Consider the following 27344-nt stretch of genomic DNA (forward strand, 5'->3'; position numbering starts at 1 on the left):
AAAAACAACAGCTATGTGTTGGTCAAATGGTAAAACTCTGAAGCAGATCTTTAAAATGGTTTGCTATGTAACAACTGGAACTTCCATGTATTCTAAGAATCTTCCTGTGAAAATACAGAGATGTAAGAAACATACAAATAAAAGCCCAAGAGTATGACTGCAATGCCCATCTGCCAAAGGCACAGCAACTCATCACGGATCATCCAGTTCCCTTCTGCAGGCAGACCATAATTAGGCAGCCAACGAAAGAGAACAGAACAAAACAAGCTCTGACACGTCACCAAGAAACAGCAGCTTTGACCTTTCAGCATCCTGAGAAGCAACTTGCTGTAATTCAACTGAGGAATCATAAAAGAGATTTTTTTTCACTTACTCTCTTATACCAAACTAAGATCAACTACACCATGCAATTCTTCTTACATTTCCTGTTAATGACCTTTATAGAGACTGCTGAAATACTATTGCAGGGTAATACAATTAGGGTTTCACTATTGAGCAAAAGATGGTAAATTATTTGTTCTAAAGAGCAAAAAAGGACACATTGGTAGCACAACTGGACTCCAGTCTGAGTTCTCATTAGTTTACCTTTTTCCTTAAAGACTTCTCCCTGAAAAATCTCTTTGGAAAAGTTGATCTTAATGTGTATGAAAATCTCAATAAATTTAGCCTTCCTGCCACTTACAAACTGGTCTGGCCTCTCTGGTTTCCTAATTGCTACCAGACAGAAGTAATTATAACTAAATAAACCAGTTTTGTTTGACTTTGCCATCCCTGAAGTGATTCCCAAAGTTTAGAGAACCCTGCAAGATAAAGCAGTGCATTTCACTGAGGAATGAAAAGGAAAACCACCATTGAAGTTTGGCCTGTTTCTTCTTGATGTTAGGAGAGTAGAGTGATTTCAGGACTAAAACTACCAAGCTCATCACCTTGAATTATTCCTTCTGCTGGAGGAAGAAGGAGGTAACTTTCAGAGCAGTAGGGAATTTTTCTAAGACTGCTTCACATCACATCATGGATGTAGAGCACATCTCCTGTCAGCACATACTTTGGTTGTACAGAAGACACAGGAGCTTCTTTCCTTTCTGAACATTAAGCAGTCAAATCCCAGCACAGTGTAGATCAAGAAATTATTCTTTAGCTTGGGAGATACAGTCTTTAAAATAGGAGTTCAAGGTAGCCATCAGTTTTTTCACCTGTTTCTAAGCAGGCACCAAACTGTCCACACAGCCAGAAAGTTTAACCAGCCTAAGGACACTTTTCTTACTGCGTGGTCAGGAACCAAAATGTTGCCAGCTCCCAATAACAGCAGGGTTTCACAAGGTTCAGTGCCTTCCTTAGAAGGTGTGAGCTACAGAGTGAGGCATTTATATCACAATCCCAGCCTATAAAGTAAGGCCTCTGGCTCTCATGACTAACAAGAGTTTAAAAGTTGTAATGGCTGATAGAATAGAAGGCAACTAAAAATAATGATTTCTTATCTCATTTTTAAGTGTGCCTCATGTTCTTTGGGTAGCAGGTGATCCTGGTAGTGTCCAGTTTAACAGGTTACAAGACTGCAAATCACTGCCTCCTGCACATCCTGTCTATAGGTGCTTGAAGGTACTCCAATTCCTGTAACAGTAGGATAACATAGCATGAAGGATTATTTCATGACTACTTCAAAAGCAGTGTTTAAAACTTATCCTTCAGCTTGCAGCAGAGCTGGAAGAAAAATAAATCTGAGAATGTGTCCACCCAAAATACACACTTCCCAGCTCAACCTGCCAGCTTCTTTCCCCTGAGTCAGCAGGGAACTGAAGGAGACAGAACAGCTTTCCCCTAAAAGCTTCAGAGGTTAACTTCCCTCATCTGATATCCTACCAATTCATATGAATTGAGCACAGAAAGTAGAAGGCTGGCAGGAGATCAACATTTTTAAAATTTAAATGCTAACATTTCCAGGCTTTTTAACCCTCGTTTTAGCAAGCTGATGGATTTGTTTGTTCCTTTTCACTCTGTCAGTGGATCTTTTTAGAACAATCCCATTTGACGCTGACATGAAGGTTACCATGTGCATCAGGCAGTTTGAATGTGCTGCTTAAGGAAGAGAAAGAAAGCAATTCAAGAAAGACCCAGAGAAAAAAAACTTTGGAAAACAACATGGGACATAGTTTAAGATTAGTGCTTTGCTGTAAAGGAGGATGCAATAGTTGACAGGAAAAAAAGAAGTATGCTTTGTACAGTACTTATTTGTCTACAGACGATAAAAGTAAGTTTCATTAAAAAATATTTTTATGAACTGTCATACTGTTCTCTTAACATAGGAAGTTACATGCAAACAAGGCTGTTCATTAGCACAATCCTAGCCTAGATCTAAATGTGGTAAATTATAAGGAGACACCACACAGTAATTGCACACAGGTATTCATAGGAACACCTCATTAAATTCTTAAGTTACCAATGACAAATATCAAAAATAACTGTGTTTCATTTGCAATAGAAAAAGGACAATCCAAACCTAAAGCAAAGTAGCCTTACATTTTCAAAATGAAAAAAAAAAGCAACCAAACTTGTTGGAATGGTGTTGATGATGTAGGAATGGTGTTGATGATGTAGGAATGAAGAGCACCAGAAAGCAGTTAATTACCCGGCTTAGACTTCATTTCATATACTTTTCATTGCATCAACGATTATTTTCCCATTTATTTCCTAATAGCCTTTCCTTAAATCCACCCAAAGCCACTGGATGTTTCAATGAGCAAAGAAACAGGAATGGGGACTCAAGGCTTGGATCACAGCCAGAAAAAGAAAAGCTGCTGCCATGTGTTAAATGCATAGGAACATGTCACATCAAAACTGAATTCAAACTTCTCCAGTGTCTGCAATTTCACTTTTAAAAGTGAGGCATGATATGAAAAGACATTTTTATATAAGTTTCACTAATTTTATAATATTATCTAAAGAATGATTTTACAGCAGACACCACTCATTAGTAACGTACAGAAATTTATTTATGCTTATATAAAAAAGCAAGGTTGATGGAAGAACATCAATACAAAGCTCAAAGATAAATGCAACACTCTCTGCTATAAGATAAAAAAAGAGGGTGGGATAGTGGAGAGAACAAACAAGGAGAAAGAAAAACAAAAGGGTCTTAAATTAAAAACCACTGTAAAAGTCAGCAAAACATATTGTCTCCAGAAGTGAGGAAAAAAAGAAGTGCTCGAAACTCCATAAAATATTCTGAAACCTTTTGATACTAATTTACATAAAGGACATGGAAGGTAGTGACAAAAGAGTGGGTTATCAATGGGAAACAGAGGTGTGGGAATGTACTGGAAAACTGATAAAAAGACCTCTGGCTATTCCTAGGCTGTTTGGACAGCATATAACAAAGCAATTTTCCACCAGCCTGAAAAGGGGAAAAAGCCATGTCAGGGGAAACAGAAAAACCCCAACCAAACATATACTGGCTAGCTACACTGCTAAACTCCTCATAATGCCTCTGTGCAACTCTTTCATTGAAAGCAAATTAAGAAGTACAGTAGGCACTTGCTCACTTAAGAAGGACAATTCTGATGCCATTAACTGTTGAATAAGGGCTCAGTTTTTCCCACTCAAAGAAAAGTCCAATGAAAAAGAAATACTGAAGACTTAATGAGGACATACATTATTGTTCATCTGCTGTTCTGCTGTGCACAAATCCTCTACAAAATCTCCAATCATTAACAAATAGAAAAAGCAAATTACTAGAAGTTCACCCAGAGGTCATCTGTCTACACCAAGCCAAAGATACAGTCCCAGTGAGCAGGTCCTCAATGGAACCAATCCATGAAAGGAAGCTGGCTGGCTTTGCATAGGCAGAGAGCTCTGGGAAAATGCACCAGGTACAAAATCCAAAGGATGAAACTTCTAAGAGCATGAAAATATTTCAGCATTCCATGAAGGAAATGTAGCAATACTGCATTTTACATAATGCAGTATTAATTTAGTATTATATTATGACAGCATGGTTAACAAAAGGAAAACATTTTTGCCTTTTCATTCACAGAGAATTTGAAAACAAACAGGGAACTGAACCAAAAAGGAGAGAAATATTGAAGGCTTAAGCATAAAATACATCAAGACCTTGGACTGTAAATAATATGGCTGATCTTCCCATAGAGTTAAAATTGCTCTAGAAACAGCGTACTCCTCTATTACCACTTCCTTGTAGATTTTTTTTAAGGGGAAGTGGCCTTCACAAATATTCTAAATCAGCAGTAAATTTCCAACTATCTAGGATAAAATCGACCCACACTAACTCACGTTACTCCTCTTGCTCCATGACAACACGATATGGAATGACTGTTGGAATTTGGTTGCAGTGGAAAGGTGAATACTCCTTGGCTGGTTTTTAGTCTGTGGCAGGCAGCAATCTAACCCTGACAGGATGGATTGGCATGTATTCACATTGTCTGGCCTGCAGGGACTCACACACCTTGTGGCTGGCAATATTTTGGAAAATGGATATGCTTTATTATGGAATAACTTTTTTACAAAATTTCACTACTCCCCATCAAGCCACTCCCACTTGAATGTTTTTTACATTCAACCCATCCTCCCCATCACCTCTTTTCTATTCAACTTACTTTTCCCAGCAGCCTTTTCCAGCCATTACTCCTCTCCCCCTTCTCATGCTCAACACTCAACTTGTTCTGTACAGTAACACAATAAAAAATATTCAGTATGAAACAAGACACTTCAAACACCTTGATGGAGAATGCCAGTGGGAAGAGAACGGTATGGATGAGATCCTCAAGAGAAGCAGCATTTCCAGGAAAAGCAATGTATCCATGCTTACTAAGGAGGACTTTGCTAAGCAGACAGCATGCTGGCCCCTGCAGCCACAGCTTGAATTTGTCATTTTGTTACTTAGCAGAACACACTTGACCATGTGTGACTAAGAGCAGTGTATTGCCATTGCAAATACGTCTATATCAGCTACAACTAATGATGGAACACCAGCTTCCTACAGAGTTTGCAAATGGAAAGAAGAGTGTTTGTGTTCTCTGGGTCTTTCTACCTTTTCTGTAGAGGGTCATCTGCAAGGAAAATAAGACAAAGTAAACTGTAAATGTTGCACCAAATTCTCAAGTTCTTTTGCAGGTGACCCGCAGTTAGAAACAGAAAAAAAAAAAAGATTCCATGCAGCATTGGAGCACCTTACATCAAGAAAAACAATATGAAACTCTAGAAGTTACAGAAACTCTGTTGTCTGGGACATGGCCTTTTTTGTTCCATATAAAATCCAGAAGGATGATAGGCTGTTTTCATCAGTCTCTGAGTCATAAGTTTTAGGCATGAAGATCAGAATTGAAAGTTATTTTCAGTTAATTTTGTACAGCTGTTGGTAGACAAGTGCATGAATTCTGGAATTACTGGGAAAAAAGTCTGGTATGAGAGCTACAACGTGACTCAAGACTGAAAACAGAAGGAAATGGTGGTTTGTTTCCCTAGAATCAATCACTGTGGATTGCCTGACAAAATTCTCTGGCACTGGAACAGAACACAATAAAACAGATCTATTAACAAGCCTGGGAAGCACAGCTGGGGTACTCCATTTTCCTCAGAGAGGGAAAGGTTCTCCAAATCCTTTCCCTATATGGTGTGAGGGGTTCACACCGTCCTAGAGATCTAAAAAAAATAAAAAGGGGTAAGAAAGGAAATAAAAATGGTTACCAGAATACAGAGAGAAGGTTTTATATTAATTCCTGTAAAAATGGATGAAAAGATGCACCTGGACCATCCAGAAGCACCTCCAGTTCTGCTGGTGTGGGCTGGTGGAGTTTTCCCAGGCTTCTCCCCAGTCGCAACTTGAGAGCACAGCAGGCATTCCTAATGTGGCTCTCCCCTTCCCTGTGTTGCAGGCCATGCACACGAGCTCCAGACTCCAGGAATGCTGCCTGGGCTGCTGGTCCCCACTGCTGGGGATGAGCACGCTCTGCAAGGCCTCTACTCAAGACAGTCAGAGCTGGAAATTAAAGCTCCCTTTCCCAGAGAAAGCTTGTGTGGGAAGCAAAGTCAAGTGGCACTTTGCAAACTGATTGGGCCAGTTACAAAATTCAGCTGCATAAAGTTCCCACTGAAACAGTTGCCTCATGATTATTTGAGTGCAAGACAGTCTGGCACTGAAGAGAGGAAAAAAAGGTAAAGTCTATCGTGCTTAATTAAGTCCATCTCCTAAAAAGAAGATGGGACCTTCAAGAAACTGCCAAATCTGGGCATCAAAGAGCATGTGCTGTTACCTCCATGCCAAGAGTAGTGGAAAAGCTTCAAAAAGTTATTAGCTAGGTCCACAGCAGAGATAGATACAAGAAAACATGTTACAAACCAGGTGAAATGGTGAGCAGGTGACCCATTTACTACTCCATAGCAAGTTAGCAAACACCACCAGACCTGAGGAACTGACCGCACAAACGTTCTTAGCTCAAGGGAAACGTAAAATAAAAATACATTGGCTTCAATACCATGAGAAAAGTGTTGCTGTGTGTTTTCCTCCGTCAGCTCTGGTTCTTCCCAAGTGGCAATGCTTGCTCATCAAATTCCATCCCAAGGGGCCCTGTGGACTCTTTGTCTTTGCAGACCGTTTCCCACAGCGCAGCAGGTACCAGCAGTTTGCACACCAGAGTTTCATAACTCTGGGACTAGAAGCAGCATGGCGTTGCCGATGAAATTAAAGTCATTTCAAAAAGCCATGGTGAAAGAAACCCCATCAATACATTAAATCCTTCCTAGTTAAAACCCAAGAGCCATATCTTAAAGAAGCAAAAAATAGAAATACAGCATCGACTAGTAACAGTTAATATCTCTTAGGATCTACTGCTTTGGAAAACTTCATGGAAAAACCACAAAACTAGACCAAGGTGAGATACATTATGAAGAAAAAAGAGAAAGGAGTTACCAATAAAAGAATCTTTACTAATACACACAGCAACATCCAAAGATAGCGGCAGACGGGGATGTTCAGCCAGTTTCTTTTCCTGGGGTGTTTTAAAGACTTATGAATTAGAGGCATGTACAATGGAAAAGACATGTAAAGTATTACTTGAAGGCATCAAATTATTATTAATCAGCTAAAAATGTGTGCATTACATTAAACTTCCATCATCCTGTATCATCCCCTCTGTTCCCATTATCCTGTATGCACTGAAATGTATGGTTACATTAATCTTCAACGTTGTAATTAGTAACAGCTGTGACATTCAGACTGAAGTTCTACAAGCAATAAAATTCTCCCAGAGTTTAATAAGCAGACTTTTTGTAATTTTATGTTGTGCTTGTGAAACTCTTAGGGAAACTTCATGTGTTGGAATACAATCTCTCTGCATGCAGCACCTCTGTTTACAGAATGTTTTACAATTCTCTTTTCTGTGCAGTCGAGCTTTCTGCCACTGACTTTCTCAAGTCCCTGTACATCACAGAACCCTTTTGACTCTGAAGGACAGCTGAAAACTCAAGCTTCCCACTGAACATGCAGACAACCTGAAACTCTGTGAAGATTTATCTAAAGTATAACCATAAATATTCATAAAGAAACCATTGCTCTGAATTAAAGTGTTGATTTTGAAGCTCAGATGACAACAGTTTGAATGCAACATGGGTAATTACCTAATTGCATAGTACAAGCAAAACCATCCAATTAACTAAACTGTTCCAGGATTCCAGCTATCTTTTGTGTGACAATGCATCTACTGAATTCTATTCTACTCCCCGAATACCTTTGCTTTCCTCTGGCAATATCTGCAGGAAGCCTGTATCCTTTCAGTACTTAAAAAGAAAAATTAGTACAGCACACTTTTGCTTAATTTCCAATTCAAAATAAAAATTCCCTTGATTATATTTATTTCATTTTCCATTTGAGAGAGGAAATAAATAGGGTTTTTTTGGTTTTTTTTTTTTTTTTTTTTTTAATTAATAACCTGAAGCTCCTGGGAAAAACTAAAATAAACTAGAACACTCATGAAAAATCTGTCATTTGATTGTCAGAATCTATGTTTACAATTACAGGGTGTAGTTGTAATTTATGGAGGAATATACAAACAATATAAATATTACATTTATATTTAAAAAAATAGGTCAAGAAGTGTTTGTCAAGTATAGCCTGACAAAGGAAAGATGTAAATTCATGTCAGCTATAATAACTGTCCTAAAAATACACAAAATACTGCTTAAGGCTGTAAAATACACAACATAATTTTGTCTCCTTCTTATCAGTTAACTAACTTGAAATAGAATTCATTTTTCAATGTGGGGTAGGAAGGGAGGAGGGAGAAGGCAGTGAAATTCTGACTTATCCATGTCTTAGGGATTTTTGGTTTTAACTAGGAAGTTTTGAGATTAAAACAAAAATTAGAAATGTGAAGTTTCCTTTGTTTAGAAAGCAGGAAGTGTTGATTCACTGAACCCCTAATCCAAAAAAAGTAAAATACTACTAAGTTGTAGAGTAGTACAGTCAGAGATCTCTAGGGAGCTCTCTTAAAGATATCTTTTAAAAAGAAGGGAAAACAGCAAACAAAAACCTCAAAAATAAGTTATCAAACATCCTTCATCAAGAGCTGAGCATAAGATCAGCACTCAGGAGCTCCCCCATCTCATCTCCCCAGGCACCTCTGCACTAACAAAGGCCAGCAGCACCACATCCATATTCATCACAGCCTCTCGCTCTGCATCAGGCACCTTCATTCACGTTCAATATACTCAAATCAAAGCCAAATTCCCAGATTTTACGCTCATTTAGAGAGCAAAAGAAGTCTTTAGAAGGCATTCTAGGCAGTTCCCAGTTACTGTGCTGATGAGGCTTATGAAGTAATTCAGATTCGTCATCGTAGATTATATCTCATACAAACATGGATGAAGTTTTAAAAGGCCAAAACCTCTCCACTGATCTTGCTGGGATTTTGTCAGATCATTCTGCCTCCCCCACACAGACCATCATATTCTGGAATTATGCCTAAGCCCAGACACAAAAATGGAGGATATCACCACCCAGATACCATTTTTGAAAAACTATTGATTCGTTAAGTCAGGTGTCTTCAGTTCACATCTCTACCTGATATCCTAAATAACCTTTGTAAACCCTGTAAACCAGTACCAGAATCTGGACAGTCACACAGGAGCTGTGTTTGAAGACTTCTGAGCAATGTGCTGCTCACAGTCCTGGCTCAGCCACCCCTTCAAGGCTGCAGCTAAAAGAGGCAAAGCTCTGCTGCAACACTGGCTCTGGTCAGCCAAACTGCCCTTCAAAGTGGAAGGCAATGGAGAGCCAACTCATTATTTAAGATCTTGTGATTTTCAGGCTACTATTGCAATGGTTAAAACGCTCAGTTTTGAAGCTACTGATGCTGAAAAATCATTGACTTTGCATGCAATAAGAGCAAAACAGAAATTACAAATTGTATTAGTGATGACGTAGCTTAACATCCCATATCAGAACACTAGGTTCCCTGGGTTCAGAATTTTCTTTTAATATTCTTTCTGTGCTTGTACAGCCAAAGAGCTTGTTGAAAACTGCTTTAATAAAATTACCCAGCTACAGACTCTGCCTGTAGTACAATTCTGTGAAAACAGAAGTTAATAATGGAGGCACTGGCAGAAGTATAACTATCAAGCATAACTACTCCAGGTTGGTATCAGAAATGCTGCAGATCCATGTAATAGCTCTTAACACCTTAGGATACACATTTCACATCCCAGTACGGCTTCTTTAACTTTTTGCCCTTCACTGCTTTCCCCAGCCTCCCTCCTTACCCCCGTAAAAGACAAAACCCACAACATAAACAACAAACACCAATAAATAAACGCAGCAGCACAGCCCTCAAACCAGGGATCTGTAGTCCATTTGCAAGGAGGTATTTACCCATCAAAAAAGCAGGTCCAAACCAGAGACACTCAATTTACATGACCAGCTCAGAGCTCAGATAAACCAAACATTCAGATGACAGGCAAAGGAGCTGCGGTCTTTGAAAAATGTCCCAAATTGGATTTAAAAGATTAAACAGAGAGATTAAATTATTAAAATGCAGACATGAATCTGACTGGCTGCAGATAAAGAAACCAACACTGCAAAAAGTTGTCCACAAAAGTCAACCTCTCTGCACAAAGTCTCGTTTCTCCAGGGCTGATTCCTGCAGTTGTGAGACATCACTTTATTCCCCACACACAGGTTACTTCTTCCAAAGCAAACATTAACTTCCCAGAGAATGAATCCATTAGAACCACACACCATGGGCCCGAACTACAGCCTGAACACTGTTCCAGCCTGGCCAGGGCTGATTCTCAGCAAGAAAGAGGCTGGAGTCCAGAGCTTATTCTAATCAGGTTAACTAAGCCCCTATACTAAGCATCTCTTTTGGTACTCCATGGAAACTTCTTTCACTTTTCAGTTTATAAACATTTCAAAGATGAAATTGAGAGGTGCCTTTATATAATGTCTTACCAAGATAAATCAATTACCAATCAAACTTTTAATTTAAAAATTAAATTTTTAAATGTAAAAGAAGAAAGAAAATACCTTTAGGTAGAATTACTCTTCCATGTTAAATTGTCTTCTCTAAACAGGAGTGGTGAATAATTATCCTTAAATTCCTAATTTCCTTTAATATTTAACAAAACTCCTAGAGTCAATCCATCAGCTACCTGAGGTCCATTTCAAACTTTTTTTTTATAAATTGCACCTTCCATACTTACAGAAATAGAACAGAAAAGAAAGATCACGTCCTTTAAATTTACAGGAGAAATAAGAAAGGAAGATTCTAATTTTCTCCTGCATGACAACATACAGCTACAGGTCTGTAGCTCTGGAACTTGGCAAACAGGCCCATCACTGCAAGCCCAGGCTCTGTGGTGACTGCCTCTCCTGATGTTGCCAAGACAGAGCTGGACTCTGCGACGTACGCTTGTGACTTGCTCAATGAAAATGGAGAGGTGCAGAGGCAAAAGGACTGACTGAACTGCCAGCTGGCAGGAGAGCAGGGGGCTTTCTTCTGCTACCAAGCCAAATGAAGATGATTTGCAAACATCTGCCCAGTTGAATCCATCCCACAGTAATTATGCTGCCTCATCTTCCACCCATGAGTTGAAGGAAACATGTTCATTGCACTGGGAGGCTTTGAACTCTAATCCTCCTGAACTCACAGGACCTACATCAACTCTAACAGGGCAAGGATTTTATCACTGATCCTCTGGAATACAGTACTTGATAGAATTTACTGCATAAAACCCTCTACACTGGAGTATAATTGTTAGACAGACAAAATACAAGAGCAGATACTTGTTTTCAGAAACACCATAACTAATACAAGCTCTGCTGGCTGCATGTATTTTTTAATATAATTCAGCTGAGTTAAAACACCAATGCTCTGATCATCCTTGTTTTTTTCCAAGCCAGTTGATGCATGAGGAGTGCAGGGGGAATTAAAGTATTATGTCAATCACATACACACAGGAAAGTCAAAATCAGCTTCAGTTTCCTGGAGTCAACAGTACAGGAAAGGGAAAGATACTCCCCAAGAGTTCATCTTTCCTTGATTTAAATCTCCCCATCATTCTATTAATGAGGAATCTTAGAATCTTCTTTGCTCACTTTTAAACTGTTATTTTGCCTAGAAAAAGTGCTATAGAATTTGACACAACACAATTAGTATAACATTTTTTTCCTAAGACTAATACTAAAAACTAATACTAATTGGTATTCCTAACGCATGAAGTATATGGAAAAGAAGGGTTAATTACAAACAGGATTTTGAGAATTCATTAAAATCCATGCAAAATGACAAGTCACTGGTTATAGTAAAGATTAAGTTTTTTATGATAGAAAAACCCATGAGGCTAGTAGACCTGCATTCAAATCATTTATCTTTATCCTAAACCTAAGCTCCAACCTATTTTATTTTTATTTTGCATTTTTTTCTGTTTTCTCCAAAACCAGGCTATTACATTGTCAACTGGTCAGCAGCTCATTCACAGACACTGTTATTGATTTCTCTTTAAGCAGCTACCTTCTAAGAATGCAAATAAATGATTTCTTTTTTCCTTATCTCTGACATGGTTAAAAAAAATCCCTTAGAATAACCAAATAAAACTTTCAGTCAAGATAAAAAGTACTTAGAAATGCACCAGCAAAGGCTGAAGAGAATGAAGAAAAGCTTCAACAGTCACAACCTTTTCTCCATCAAAGAACTCTATTATCTGTTTTAACTCCAAGTCAAGTACTTTTTTTGGAGAGGGGAAACTATATTAGAAAAACCAACCAAAACAAAATACAACTCAAGCTTTATGCATTACCTTTGCTTTAATTGGCTCTCCCATCTGTGGGTGGCAATTAGCTCTCCATCACAGAGGAACGCAAACTTGTCCCCATCCTCAGGAGAATACAAATTTCTTCCTCCCGGCAAAGGCCTGCCATATTCTATAGCAGCATGCTGCCACACAAATGAGGCACATCAATTACCCTTTGTAAACAGTACTTACTAAATCTTACAGCGTTTGTTCTACCAAAAAAAAAAAGGCACTTTGATACCTCATTGGGTTTATATTACATCATTAATCTGGGTCATCTACCACAAAACTGATAGTGTTTGACACACCCAGAAATACGTGGGAGAAAATATCTGGGGACTGAACAATTACTGCAATTTACTCCAGCCTAAGCCCCAGGGCTGGCCATCCCCGCAATATTAGCATCAAACAAATCAGCTGCCAGTCCTGCTGTGCCTTCAGTGCATAACACAAGCCCCTGGCACTGCAGGACCTTTCTACTGACAGTGGTGCCCAGTCTGGCACCACCAGCATGGCTCTGCCCAGCACCAGCCAGAGCCACCTCTTGCCTGCTGGTTCTCTGCTTGAAAATCAGGCAGTGAGGGAGGATTTTAAGTCTGCCTTAGGTACCTATCCCACAGCACATTTATTAGACTGATAAGATTCCTCTTCTGTTAGGAATTTCAGCCTAACACTAAAAGATTTATGGAAATACTTCACCTCAGGAACTGGTTTAATGAGAAATTGAGGCTGTTTCCCAGTTCTCACATTGCCCTCATACTTGCACTGTATAAATAAAAATCACCATAAACAGTTCTTCCTGAAACAGAATTAAAACTTACAAGATAAGCTTTGATGCTAAATAAAAAGGCATCTGTCCCATTTCACATATTGCAATTTGCTCCACTAACAGTAAATAATACAAGAAGAAATGAGCCCCCACAGATCTCTTTTGCAATGTTACAGCATGAATGTTTTAAAACTCTACAGAATAGGTTAAAAGGGTATATAGGAGATAGTCAAACAACACCTGGTTATAGCTGACACTTTTAGATCTAATGTTGAAGAAAAGAGAACAGAAATTAAACAGAAAAAGAAATCCAAAAAATAAAAGAAGAAACAGAAAACACGAACATATTCTTGGCATACTCATTTGAAGTGCTGACTAAGAGAGAAATTCTGAAGGTAAAATAATCAAAATCATTAGCAACACTTAAAGATATCCAATTATTTTAGAAATATTTACTCTAATTAACATTAACAATGAATTAATTGCAGTTACATAACTGAATTACTGTGAAATTAAATTCCTTTGAAGAAATACAGATAAGTAAAGCTTGTTTTCTAAAATTGGTTTTCTTATTGGGAAATGAATTAATTATAAGACACAACCATATCTAGGCATCAAAGCAATGTAGTTATTTATATATTTGCAATGTTCTATTTATGGAGGGAAAGCATTTAAGGCATGAGTTGTTATCACTAATAAACTCAAAACTGATTTTTTAATTAAGAACAGAAGAATCAAAGCAGACAAAAAAAATCAAAGCTATATAATAAATATGATGGATTTAAAATGGTCTTGCTATTAAAGCACAGCTTTTAAATAAGTTACTACTACTCCAGCAAAAGACCAAGTTTGTCACTGATTGAAACCTTGTCCCAGCACACAACTGTGACACTTCTTAACAACCCTGCCTTTCCATATTGGCATGATCCAATTTTGACATTGATCTGCCATGCCTTGCACTCTGCACTGGAGGCACCACATAGTCCAACAGCTCTGATCTCTGACACCAGTATTTCCCAAGGCCACAGCTGCTCAATTACACTTAAATTGGTATATATGGAAAAACTACCCCAAGTTGTACCCTATTTTATATCCACCACTAAAAAGTTAAGATCCCCATCAGCAGGAGAGCTGTGCTGTTTAATTTAACACCTGACAGTTTATTAGTTTCACACATTAAACTTACTGCCTCCTTTTATGGCACTGCCATTGAGACTGAACAGATCAACTCCCTACCTAATTATTATTACCAAATTAGACTTGGTATGGGGAGTCACACAGCACCATTCATTATCTGATTATGCTGAATTTCTTAATCAGCAATAAATGCAGCATTTTTCGGACTACACACCCATATAATCTCCATTCTCTTCAAACAAATGTCAACTTCAAGTTATTGTTTTTCTGAACTGCTTTTTATGTAACACTTGGCTTCTAGCAGTGAGACAAACCCCACATTTACATATTCACTTTTCATGAAAGTGGGAGCTGAGGTACAGCCCAAAATCTTCAAACAAAGCAGTGAAAATTTACAGAGCCACAGGCTCCCTTGGGTGGCTGCTACTCTGGGCTGAGTTGCTCAAAGGCACTGCTATTTCTCACCAGAGCTGGGACGCTTTCAGTTTTAAAAATCCTGTCCAGCCTCATGGGAAGAGGGCCCTAATGACAGACCAGATGCTGCCAAGGCATAAATCTCTCTTTACAGTTGTATTTGTGCTTTAGAGAGGCAAGTAAAAATATCTTGGACTCTCCACAATTTTACTGTGCCTTGAGACCCTTAGTATTTTTAATCTTTATAAAAAAAATTAAGTTTAAACCAAAAATGCTGTGGGAGAGTCAGGATTTCCATCTTAAATACCTTGAAGATTTTTGCTGTTGGAGAAATTAAGGTACTGACTGAGCAGCAATCTATTCTATTTCCATTTTTTGAAGTTAGCAATAGAAACCTTAAGTGTCCTCTAAAATGGGTACATTTGGTCATTGAAAAAACCACTAAGGCAACTGCGGCTTTCACTGAATTTTCTACAAATGTTATTTACAATTTGTTTTAATCAGCAGTGGCAGTGTTAACATCTGCACCACAGCACTCTTAATCAGGAAATGCCACACTTAATTCTGTCAGTATTCAGAATTCTCTCTCCTAAAAGCTCTTCAGTGTTTCAGTATCTTGGTGCTGTAATCTAGTGTTCAACTGGCTGTAATTAATCAAACTGTGATGTAATAAAACCACACGGATGTTTCCATTCAAAATGGTCAAACAATAAGCCAAGGAACCACAACCTGCCTAGAATGTTTACAGACCCCACTTAACTTACTGACATTTTAAAATGCCATGTCCTGCAAATTTACACTGGTTCAGGCAATGAATTTTCTTGCACATAAGAGACAACCAAGCTGTGCTGCTCTGATAGCTGAGCACCTGCAGTAAGAGCAGCAACCCCACAATGCTGCACTTGCTCCTTTAGAGAACATATTTGCTCAGATTCCAGATGGTTAAAAGTGTTAGAAATATAGGTGCTGGTTTTGTTGATATGAATAAACTCCGTAGGGCGTTAGTTTACCATACTAGATTTTTGCAGGTCTCTCAGGCCTCAGGTGAGCCCAAGGAAGAGCTGTCCCCTCCTTGGCTGACAGGCACACACTGCCTGATGCTGCAGCAGCAGGTGACCCACTATGAGAGCACATCTGCCAACCTCAGTGAACCAGATTCACATCTGGGGCTTGAAACACAGACATGTACTGACACACTACTTACCTTTAAATTCCTAACTAATGTGGTTGAACATCAACTAGAAACAGATTTCTACAGAGCAAACCAGAACTACCAAAATGCTGGATCCGCTTCCGAAAGTACCAGTCTGTTTGGAGCCAGCAGAACCAAGATTTTCATTTAGGGACCGTAGCTCATTATGTAAACTGAGTTAAAAATAGTAGTGAATCAAACCACCTAAAATTTGTTTCCTAAACCAAGCAATGCCAGCTCTTCGCAGAATCATTTTGCCAGTATGACAATTATAGCTTTTTGTTCTGCTTAATTGTGCCTATGTAATCACAGCCATGAACTATTTTTAGGTACAAACCCACAGCCAGCACAGTGCATACACTTCCTCTCTCCAGCAAAATCAGCTGGATTGGCTAGAGGCAGTCTGGCTAATGGAATTACCATGTTTTCCAGTGCTTCTGCATGCATAGACAAGAGTTGAAAACTCCCCTTCCCTGGCCCACCACAGCTCTGCAAGAAAGTTCTATAGCAAAACACTCACATTCAGTATGTAACAAATGAAACCCTTTCTGGTACTGGCAGTTTGCTTTTTCCAGCAAAGTTTACAAACTGTGGTCTATTCCATTTAAGTTTTACAGTTATCTGAGGTATGGCATGGGAAAAGACAAACAGAGGATTTCCAGACTCCATGGGCAATATTTTCATGTCTTATGTGTCTTGCAGGCTTTTGTTATCATTTGTCCATATTCTAACCTCTGTGCAGCCTGACACTGGTGCACAGTTATCCTGATTTAATGTCTTCTAGAAGTTTTATTGGCATGCCAGCTTCTCCTTCCAGGTAAGTCAGATGACAGCTTTATCGATCCAGTCCTAACAGGGATCCCCAAGGCACCACTCCTGCCTCCCAACAGTCCAATACTTCTCTTGCTATCATTACTTTTTTTTTTCCTGGTCAAACTACTGGTACAGTCAATGAGCAGCAACACGGCCCCATTATGAGCGAATGAGAGGTATGAAGGCTTCCCAAAGACCAACTGTGCCCCTCTCAGTGTTTCTTCAGTGTCTGTAGCCCTGATGTCTCCCTTTCTAGCCCACTTCTGACCCAAGTTTTACGTTGACTTCAGAGTAAAACCAGGGTAAAGAAACAATTAATTAATCCTTGGCAGAGTAAGCAGACAGTAGTATCATACAACAGAAGAACACTTCCATTAGGATATACAAAAAATATAAAGAAATAGATATAAATCTTTCTCCATGACCAAAGACCACCAGTGTGCCAAACACAATCAGCTCAGTAAATGCCATTGCAAAGGAAAAGTAGTCAGTGATCATTTTCTGCACAAAATATGAACAGATGAATCATTGTGCCGTTGCTAAAAGAGGGGAAGTCTGATGTAAAGTGACACTACCCACATCTAGAAGGAAAACAGAGAAAAAAAGAAAAAAGGTAATTAAATTTTTGGCCATTAGCCTAGCTAGCATTTACTCCAGGGAAGTATTACAAAAAAGGTGCATGAGATTACACCTGGCCTGAAAAGCAAAAACATCTGTTAAACTCATAAATGATTGGATTAGTTCTGCCCCAGGAAGCCAGCCTGGTACACATACCCTCTACAGACCAGTTTAACTATGCACAGTGAGAAATAGAAAAAGTTGTGCTGAATTAATTTCCCATTAGAAACAAGGGGAAAAAACAGAGAAAAACATGTTTAAATGCTGGGTGCAGGTCCCTTCCCCAAAGTACAGCATAGTCCACATTTGACAGCACATTTCTCTTCAAAGCACATGCTCTAAGAACTGCCCACAGAGATCAATTCCACAGCTCAAATGCTTAATCCATTTTGTGTTTGTTTTAACTAAACTGGCTGATAGACTACTAATAATTTTTCTAAAATTTCCTTAAGCCAGTCTGTGGAAAAGACCCCAACCAACCAAAAAAAGCCCAACCCCCAAGTCACTGAACTGTTGCTCTGGGACTGCTTAACCAGACCTTTTATTTTTTGCAGCCAAATTCAGAAAGATGCACTTGGGAACCAAAGAGTTAAAATGGTCAGGAGAAACCATTGGACCTTATGTCTCTGGTTTCTTGTATCTGGAAAACTCTTCCCAGGATTTGGTAACACAGCTCCTCAATGTACCCTTTGCTACCCTGCCCTGCCTGAATACACAAAGCTGTGAGGAAAATCCTAAAGCAAATCCCAGAAGGGGACTATGGGGTCCCAGCCCTGGTGCCTCCAGACAAGCAGAGTCCAGAGAGCACCAAGTTATGGGTCCTGATGGATCTTTCCCCTATGGCTGCACAGCACGGCAGGCTCCCTGCACTTCCCTCCTTTGGCCTCATGGGATTTGGGAGTCAGAGTCTGAAACCGAGAATCTGGAAACTGCAAATGCAATTTCACAATGCCCTGAAGGACACAAGACAGAGCTAACTGTGCTACTACAGTATTGTGCTGCCACTGTTCCTGATCCATCTCAGCTTGGGAATGTGGTCCCGCACGGAGGCACTGAGCACATTGGGGCTTATTTCCACATACCTCAGGATAAGCACAGAGCTGATTGTGCCTCTATGCAGGCAGGAAGAGCAGCTCCTTCGCTGGAACAGACTTTGATGACTCCTTCCCAGAGTCACCATCTCCACACACCTTCAAGGATTTCTTGTCCTTCATCACACTGAGCTTCATGACTGCCACACTCAGTCTCTTCCCTAAACTCTTTCAAAGACATCCAAGGCTCATCTTCTCCATTACTGTGAAACACTGCAATGTACTTTTCAAACCTTTCAGGAATCTGAATACATCCTGGAATGGATTCCCAAAATTATTCCTAGCAGTGACATATAGAAGAAGAGATATGCTAAAACTTCTCTGTTCAGTTTTTTTGAACTGTTTAGTAGTCTCACAGGCTTTTTCTCTCTCTCAGGTGAGTCTTTTCCCAAAGAGGGTAGGAGATAACAGTGATGAGTACACTAAAGGCATTTCAAGACAGGCGAATACAGTATCACTATTTTGCCACGATATATTTGAAGATAGATTTGAAGTGGGCGTAGCATTTTGGTTTGAAATGTAGCTTCTTAATCACATTTAACTCCAAAGCCTGCAAGACTTAAATATTTTTTATCTGGCAAACTCTGTTAAATTCCCTGACAGAGTTAGAGCTGGATGTCAGGGACCAACCTTTTCCATCTAAAAGGGCTGTCCTGGTTTCCTTCTACTGCATGTTGGTTAGGGAAGAAGCCATCTTTAATTGATGCTTCACGTCTGAATGATATTTCAACATACATTTAGGCATTGCTACATAAATTATTTTTAAGAGTGACATTTTCAGAAAAAAGTAGTAATTTTCAGAAAAAATAATAATTTAAAACTATATATTCATCACTCTAATTACCACAACTAAAGATAGCACCATAGATTTAACTGATCTTTGAAAACTGAGACAGGAGAAACTATCGATTAAATAATCTATAGGTATTGACTTCCCCACCTACATGAGCTGGGTGAAAACCACATCATGCCATTATGTAAACAACCACTGGACTACTTCCAAGGTTATATCCTTCACAGCTGTGAACAAGCAAAGAGCAATATGAAAACACACAAAAATCTCCCACAAGGCAAAGCAGAATCTGATTTGCATCAACCAAGGTACAAAGGACCGTATCTTCAGGCTTGCCAGTATTAATTACAAATCAACTTACAAACAGCAAGTATGATGAAAGTCATTCCAGTTACAAGCTCGTGAACACTGAGTGTTTGCAAAGAAAATAAATCTCCAGAAATCCTATCACCGACAGAGTTATTTATTCACTGTAGAAGAAGGCAGTGCCACTTCTCTTACGTGATTGGAATTAATGCAGGCAAGCAGCAAAGAAAACTGCAGGTGTTTCTGCAGTTTAGAACATTTAAGTTCCTTCCACTAACTTGCAATGTAATTTTATAATATTTTTTAAAGAAGACATTTATAGTAGTTCATCCTAGAGGTTAAACATTTCACTGTGAAGTCCTCCTGAACTATTAAGATCATAAAGGCTACAGTTCACTGGAAAGCATCAGTCCTAATGCTACAGTCATGATGCTGCCTTCCAGCTGCAGGCCAACTCTATTTTACAAAGAAGGTGTATCTTGTCCAACTGTACCTCCTTCTACTGCACCACGTAGGAGGTATCAAACCATTTGTCTCTTTCAATGATCCTGTATCCTTGGATTAAAGGTCATTTATAAATCTTGAAATTTCCACCAGAGCATGTTTCTAAATAAAGTGTTTCTAAATAAAGTTCTACTTGAGAATAAAGAAATACTTCAAATATTTTCTGGAGTATGACTTCAAGTTGTCAATCAGTTTCTAGTTCATCTGGGGTAAACAATCTATTAGAAATAGACTGGATTTTTGTCTTGCAAACATTTAAATCTGCACATTAAGGCTTTTCTTCTGTTTCTGCAAATATTTGGTGTCTGCCAGCTAAATCTACAACCAACATCCTTACAGTTTCATGATTGAATTTGTGGGGAGAGGATTCAGAGAACAAAATCCACCTTGTTTCTGTTAAAAGCAGGAGTCATTTTCCCCTTACCTTTGATCACACCTGAGCCAGTTACAGTGCTGTTTGCAAGAGAGAATCAACTGCTTTGTGGACTGACAGGTTTGCAAACAGAAAGCTCAGGTCATAGCTAGAGAACACTCACATCTACCCTAAAGGAGCAGTTTCTCTCCCTATGACTCATCACAGCAGGCACAATGAAGCAGAACTCCTCTTTACCCTAGAGAAAGCTTTCCTTTCAAGGAAGCAACCATAGATCATGTCACCCTGACCCAACAACCTCTGAAAATTACTGTGCTTCTGGTAACCCCAAAGGATAAACCATAGCCAGTTACTGAATTCCCTTCCAAAAAATCCCTGACAAGCAGAAGTTAGCCTGGTTTTGAAGAATTGCCTCCATTTCTGTAGATATGATTTTGTGGCCACAATTATTTGCAAGCGTAAGTTATGGGCCCAGTCCAGTCCTTACTGAGGTCACCAGAAAAAGGTCCTATTGATTTCAGTAGGGCTGAAATAAAGCCTACATATCAAAGTGCAGCTTTTCAACAAAAATACTATTTCTGGTTAAGTGTGGTTTGGACCTGGAAATAATTGCAGATACAGTTCCAAGTCCTCAATGTAAGAGGCAAAATTGAGTTACTTATAAAAGTCAGGATCAATAGCTGTCAACCCTCTGGGCTGGCAGGACTTTATTACTGTTGTGAAAACCCCTGATTTTGGATTGGTCGCATAATTATTTATACTATTTCACCACTTACCCTGTATATTTATGCCCACCTATAAGTAACTTCAACAAAAAGAGAAAAGGCAAGATGGGTACTTCATACCTTAATGATGTTTGAAGTGGCACCTCGGATGCATCTATTTTAGTGGGCATAAAGCAAATTATTGCACACTCACAAATAATTTCATACAAATACAGCCAAGAACTTCAGCTAACACCTAAGGGCAGCTCACTGTCTTTACCTGCTTGCTGTGAAACAAAGATACTCTGAGTCCCTTCATAGAAGTAATAAATATTCACATTTTAGTTTGGCTTACTTGAAGGACCTAGATGAGCTTAGTGACTTTTCTGTATAACAACTTAATATTACGAGAAACTTCACCCTTGTGGCTGTATTTGCTTGAGTCAACTAATGGCCTATATTTATGCTGAATGTGAATATTAAAGTACTTAATTTTAAAGTGAATTAACAGAACATGGAAGTTCTTGAAGTCTGTCATGTATATGCACTGAGCAAAGCAGAAAAGGTTACTGATGTAGTAACTGAAGAATTCTGCTAAGTTTTCACAGGACTTAGAAAAATAGGAGAGTTGATGGTCAAGTCTGCAAGTCAAAAATATGTATTGGTGAATAAATGTCATATAAGTGATTTTGTAAAGCCTGTAATATTTGAAGCCAGATTGTGCCACTGGAAAAGTACACACCCAACTGAGTATACACATCCTCAGGTCTTCCCCCAAGTGCTTGGGATAACCTCAAACTCCCAATGAAGTTTTTAAAAGCAACAAAAAGAGGCCCAGAAGAAAAGAAACAAACCAGGCTCCACAGAAGGTATCATTTGTGCTCTAAAAAAGAAAAGGCCAAAATCATAATTTACTTTCTAAAACTCTGAGTGAGGTCTCACCCCCTGTTTTCAAAGTCAACAGATGAACTGGAATGATACAATGCAGACTTGAAGGAAGTGTACAGGATACTTTTGGGAAGAAGTAGTTAAAAAAAGGAACATTTAAAAATTGAATAATCTGAGGGAGGTAACCAAGGAGAAGGAAGAAATATAACACATTCTGAGCAGATTTTCTGCCCTAACACACACACACAACTCACCATGGCTATTGCTGTTTCACTATCAGCACATTCACAGCAAAGCATTAACAACACATCTGTTTCATTAAAAATAAATGATCAAATATAGGGATTATAAAACTTTATACTTCTGTGCAAATAACTGTCATTTTAAAAATGCATCTCAATGTAACAGGAACTCACCACATGCACTGCTTTCCCTTCTACCCCAGGGAGCATTTACAGTGATGAATAATTTGCCAGAATAACAGTCCTAAGCAGACCCAGCCTTACCTTCAAATACACCCTAATTTCCAATAAACACATGCTTGTTTTGCTAAGAACATTATTGTTTATCTGATAAAATAATGCAAGTTTGATATTCATTTAAAAACAAATAATGGTGTCTTTTTTTCAGTGCTGGGCCACAGGGAGCTTAAATTTACCACTTACTTGATTTCCTAAGTTCTGTTCAATGAACTTCACTGAATGGATGGCACGAACTTGGTGTGAGCTTACACAGCAGTTTTACTGGAGCCTGGGTTCCTTATCTCTTCCAGCCTAACCAAAGGAACCAGGCTCACCAGCAGCCATAAGAACCTCTGTCACCTGGGGCTCAGTCCCTTCATTAGGAATGTTCTGTTTAAGATACTTATCAGAAGACAGGACTAAAAGGAAGATTAGTGAGGAAGCAAAGAGCATGACAAAACAATACACTCCCTTCTTTATCCCTTCTGCTGCAAAATCCCCACAGGCCACTGAACTCTGGCAACTCTGAATGCATCCATGATCAGACCTCAGATAGCTCTGAAACAAAGAAAGGCATTAGATAACATTGCTTACATTTTATAAGTTTTTTAGGTATATACAAATTATTTTAGGGTCCACAGTTTGGAAAATTAATTCTGTGTTTACAGCTCTGTGCCAAAACCTTTTTGAAGGTGAGAGAAGCACATTTAAAAGTCTGCATTCCAGATGTTTCAGGTTGCTAAATGTCATTTTCATAAGCAACTTTGGTATTTTATCACCAGCTCACCTCGATTTTCAGAAGCCTTTTAAAGTGTTTTTGAAAGTGTTTCAAATTAACCACAGATCATCACAGTTGCAATTACTGCCTCTTCACTTTTCCTCCTGGTTCAAAAGAATACCCTGAACAAGGACTTGTGAAATCAATACTACAAGATTTGAACAGAAGAATCTCTAAATATATTCATTTGCAAATTAGCTGTACTGCAATTTCCTTTAGAGTAGCAAAATAAATCCATCCCAGTGCATTTTTATTGCAGCATAGCTTGTTGACAATCTAGACTATATGAGAGAGAAAAAAATGACACCTCTAAACAACCACACAAGATATAACAAAGCATTTCAGCACCTGAAGTGACACAATATTCCAGCCTGATACCCACTGAGCTGAATATCAGACAAGTGGGGATGAGACAACTTTGATACACATCAAGCTCTTCTCTAAAACCACGTGGGTTTGTGCAGCAGGAAGAAGTCAGGAACCCGGTTAAGAGCAGGTGCTAACACTTCCCTCTATACCACTCCACCACCAAGAGCATTTCTTTCAGCACTGACAACCTGTAATTGAGCTGAGAGGAAAAGAAGGGAAGAAGGCAGGTGAGACTAATGGTCCTATTTAACAGCAGTCTAAAGTAGTAGAGCACCTGAAGTTGGGCAATCCTTCCAGAAAAAAAAAATTAAAGATAATTACTTATTTTTGAAACATGACAATTAATCCTACTAAAAATCATTTTAATGAGTGGTAGCAAGAAACAGAGTTAAAACCAGGACAGGATGCTGAGTATATTCAAAACATTTAAAGTAGCACATGTTTCTCACAGTGAAAATATTTGTAAAAGAAATGAAACAGTAATGTACTATTCTAATTCTCAACCTAGTCACCAGCAGGGACCCCACAGAATGCTGGCAGGACACTCTCATCTTTAGGAATCGATGTTTTCAGTCAAAAGCATACATATCTGCTATCCCAAAATATTATCGCTTCTTATTATGTCAAACAATTACATTCCAGTGTTAATCAGCACACATCAAGCTGCAATTCTGCAACAAAATTATTTACTCCTCTCCATATACTATGTCCTGTCTGCAGAACAACTATGAATATTTCATGATGTACAGTCTTCAGAAGTGAATGTTTTATTTTCATTAACTTTTGCTTTATTCCGCTCTCCTAAAGTCTTTTAAGTCAGAGCACTCAGATATTTCTAGAGTAAATAAATGCACTGCAATGATCCTGAATACGCCAGGAGGTAATGTGTTTGACCCCCAAAACCCTCACATATCTTGATCTGTGAACATTAACTCATAATTCTTACATCTCTTACACTTAACAGTCAAGATTTTAGTAGCTTTATTCACACAGAGTAATAACTTGGTGCACTCTGTGTGTACACACCAAACACATCCATACGTAGAAAAGGATATATAGGTGGGTATTTCCATGTCTAATTATATGTCCATACAAAATACACTTCACTAGCAAAGTAAAGCATAAAAAAATTCAAGAAACTACAGGTTGGAAGTTGCAAATGCAGTCTGCTGACAACAGAATGAACTGTTGGGGAAATTCCATTTGCTCACATAGTCCTAAGTAGCCAGAATGGTGTTGAAAAAAAGCACCTGGAACCTGACAATTCCCAAGGAGCTTGTTTTCTTCCGTTTATTATCAAAACAGAAAATTGCATCCAGCAATTTTGTATTAAAAACACCAACCCAAAACACCCACTTGCATGAGAAGTCAGAATAAACAGGACTCTGTTACTTCTCTGTGATGAGAGTGCACACAGCTCATTTTCTTCTGCAAGAATCACCTCTGCTGTCAGTGGAACAAATAATGAGATAAAGTGTTAAACCTGTTTCAGCTGTCAGGGTAAGATATAGGGAAGGAAGAAGAAACCATGAAATTACCCAGGAAGAGTCAATAACATGTTATTTGACTTTATAGGCAGAACTAAACATCATTCAAGCTGTAATTGAATTAATGTAGCATTTTGGATAAACCAAATTTGTGCAGGATCTGCTGTTGCAGGAACCTCTGCCCCACAGTACTAAGCCCAGCCTCCCTGGACTGCATTTTTGAACTGCTGATTAGGCTCCCTGTGTGAACAGACAACAGCCCATCCCTCATCCCATTGACTTGCACTCCAGTTCTCTGGGCCCCAAGTAAACATACAGATATGCATGTATCAAAAATGCTATAATAGTTCTTAAAGGAAGGCAAAACTTATCCATGTTATTTATGCAAAAGAGAAGAAATAGGCACTGACTAAGGCAGGCTGGCTAAGCAGCAGCAAGACTTGTTAGCAGGATTGACATGGGATTGCTTGTACCCTTCATTCTCCTAGGAAAAGGAATTATTTACAAAGAAACAACCTATGACTTATCAGCCAGCTTTTAAAAAGTCACCCTCTACTTGTCAGGAAGCATTCAACTATTCCTAAACTGGCTATTATTCTCAGCCAACAAAATAAAAATGAATAGTATTGGTTAAGCACTGCTCTACCTCCCCTTCAGATTTCAAGCTATCACCTTCCCTTCTGCAGGCCCTCGATCCCTTGAGAATGCCTTGGATATCCAAGGATCATCATTTTAACATCTAATTATTCTTGTGAGCAGCCACTGTAATCATCAGCAAACTTCAGTAGAGCTTCCAAAGGACCCTATGCAACATAGCACAGTTCATTTATATGAAGGTTAATTGGTCTTTCAGGAACTCATCCTATTTGCTAAAATAACATAACAACTCTAGTGCAATAAAGTGATTTTGTTCCTTTGTCTCAAAGCTGAAGGACTTAAAAAGCTGGCTTCCTTCTAGGGCAGAAGGGAAGCATCTAGGACATATTTGGCTATAAGTGTCACACTTACATTGTTCAACAGATGTTTAAAATGGATTTGCAGACTATAAATCTGATTATTCACCAGCACTCTGTGACCAGGCCATGTCTCAGCAGAGTTTTAAAGGGCAGTTTAATAGATAGACAATAGAGATTCTTAACAAGAAATTGGACTTTTGGGCTTAAGAGGCACATAATTGAGTAGGCAAAAAAACCATTCAACTAACACTACACAACTACCGGAATGCACCAGAACAGGTCTCCAGAATAATTTAGGAAATATCTGCTGTAGTCTTTGTTTTGTGCTGCAGCACAACCACATTTAACTTTTATCACAGACACAGTTAGGTCTGTGTACCTTTTATCAGAGCCTGACTCCCAGACAAGGGATCTGAGATAGGAGTTGTCATCAGAATTCACTTAAAATCTGGAATAACTTTACTGGAAGTACATATTTCATATGGGTATTACAACACAAATAAAAAAGAAATGAGAACCATGTATTTTACTGTGCCCAGGAAAATATTCAAAATCAGGACCTTGAACACAAGCAATATTTATCTCAGGAAGCAAAACCACTCTATATAATTGGAATACTTGCACTGAGAGCTGAGTTATATTACCCCTGTTCCATGTAAAATCAATTGTCCTTCATACTTACTATTGCCTGTGGAATTCTGTCTTAAGGGCTGCTTGACACGGGCTTGAAGATGCAGACTTTTGGGGAAGTTACCAGAAGCTTTATCTGTAGTTTTAACAAGGATCAGTCTGTTCACCATCAGAATCTGCAGATATGTCTAGAGTGACAAACTTACAACACTTCTGATTAGGCAAAACCAGTAAACTTGTTAAATCCCAGTGTGGTTGCTCTCATTTAGAATTAAAGTAGTTTGCACTTTTAAAATTAACACAAACTGAAAAGGCAGCGCTTTAATTTAGACTAATTAGGAGCAAACTGTGGTAATTTGGATAAATAATCTGAAGCCCTTGAATGGATGCATCCCATTCAGAAATTGCCCTCCCAGAAGCAAGTTCTGAACTACAGGAGAGATCTCCATCTCACTTCAGCATCTGAAACAGGCACTCAGAACTGCTTGTAAAGTTTGTCTGTGGAGATTAAGAAAATGTGTTGGTCTAAAATCAGGCATTAAGTGTTTGTAATGCTGAAGAAGTTCCAAAGATAAATGGACGTAGCGCTGATATTTAGAAGTTGATAACACATGAATGTTCAAAGTCAGAATCAAATATTTAATTCTGCTGGAAACCTGAAATACTTTGCTTTACACTGCTTTAATGTATGAGTTTAATTTACTTTACCAGTAGTTGGTAAACTCATACAATAAGCCAAACCTACACAATAAACCTAAATTTAT

Source organism: Coloeus monedula (assembly GCF_965178545.1).
Source record: "Coloeus monedula genome assembly, chromosome: 10".
Classification (NCBI taxonomy): domain Eukaryota; kingdom Metazoa; phylum Chordata; class Aves; order Passeriformes; family Corvidae; genus Coloeus; species Coloeus monedula.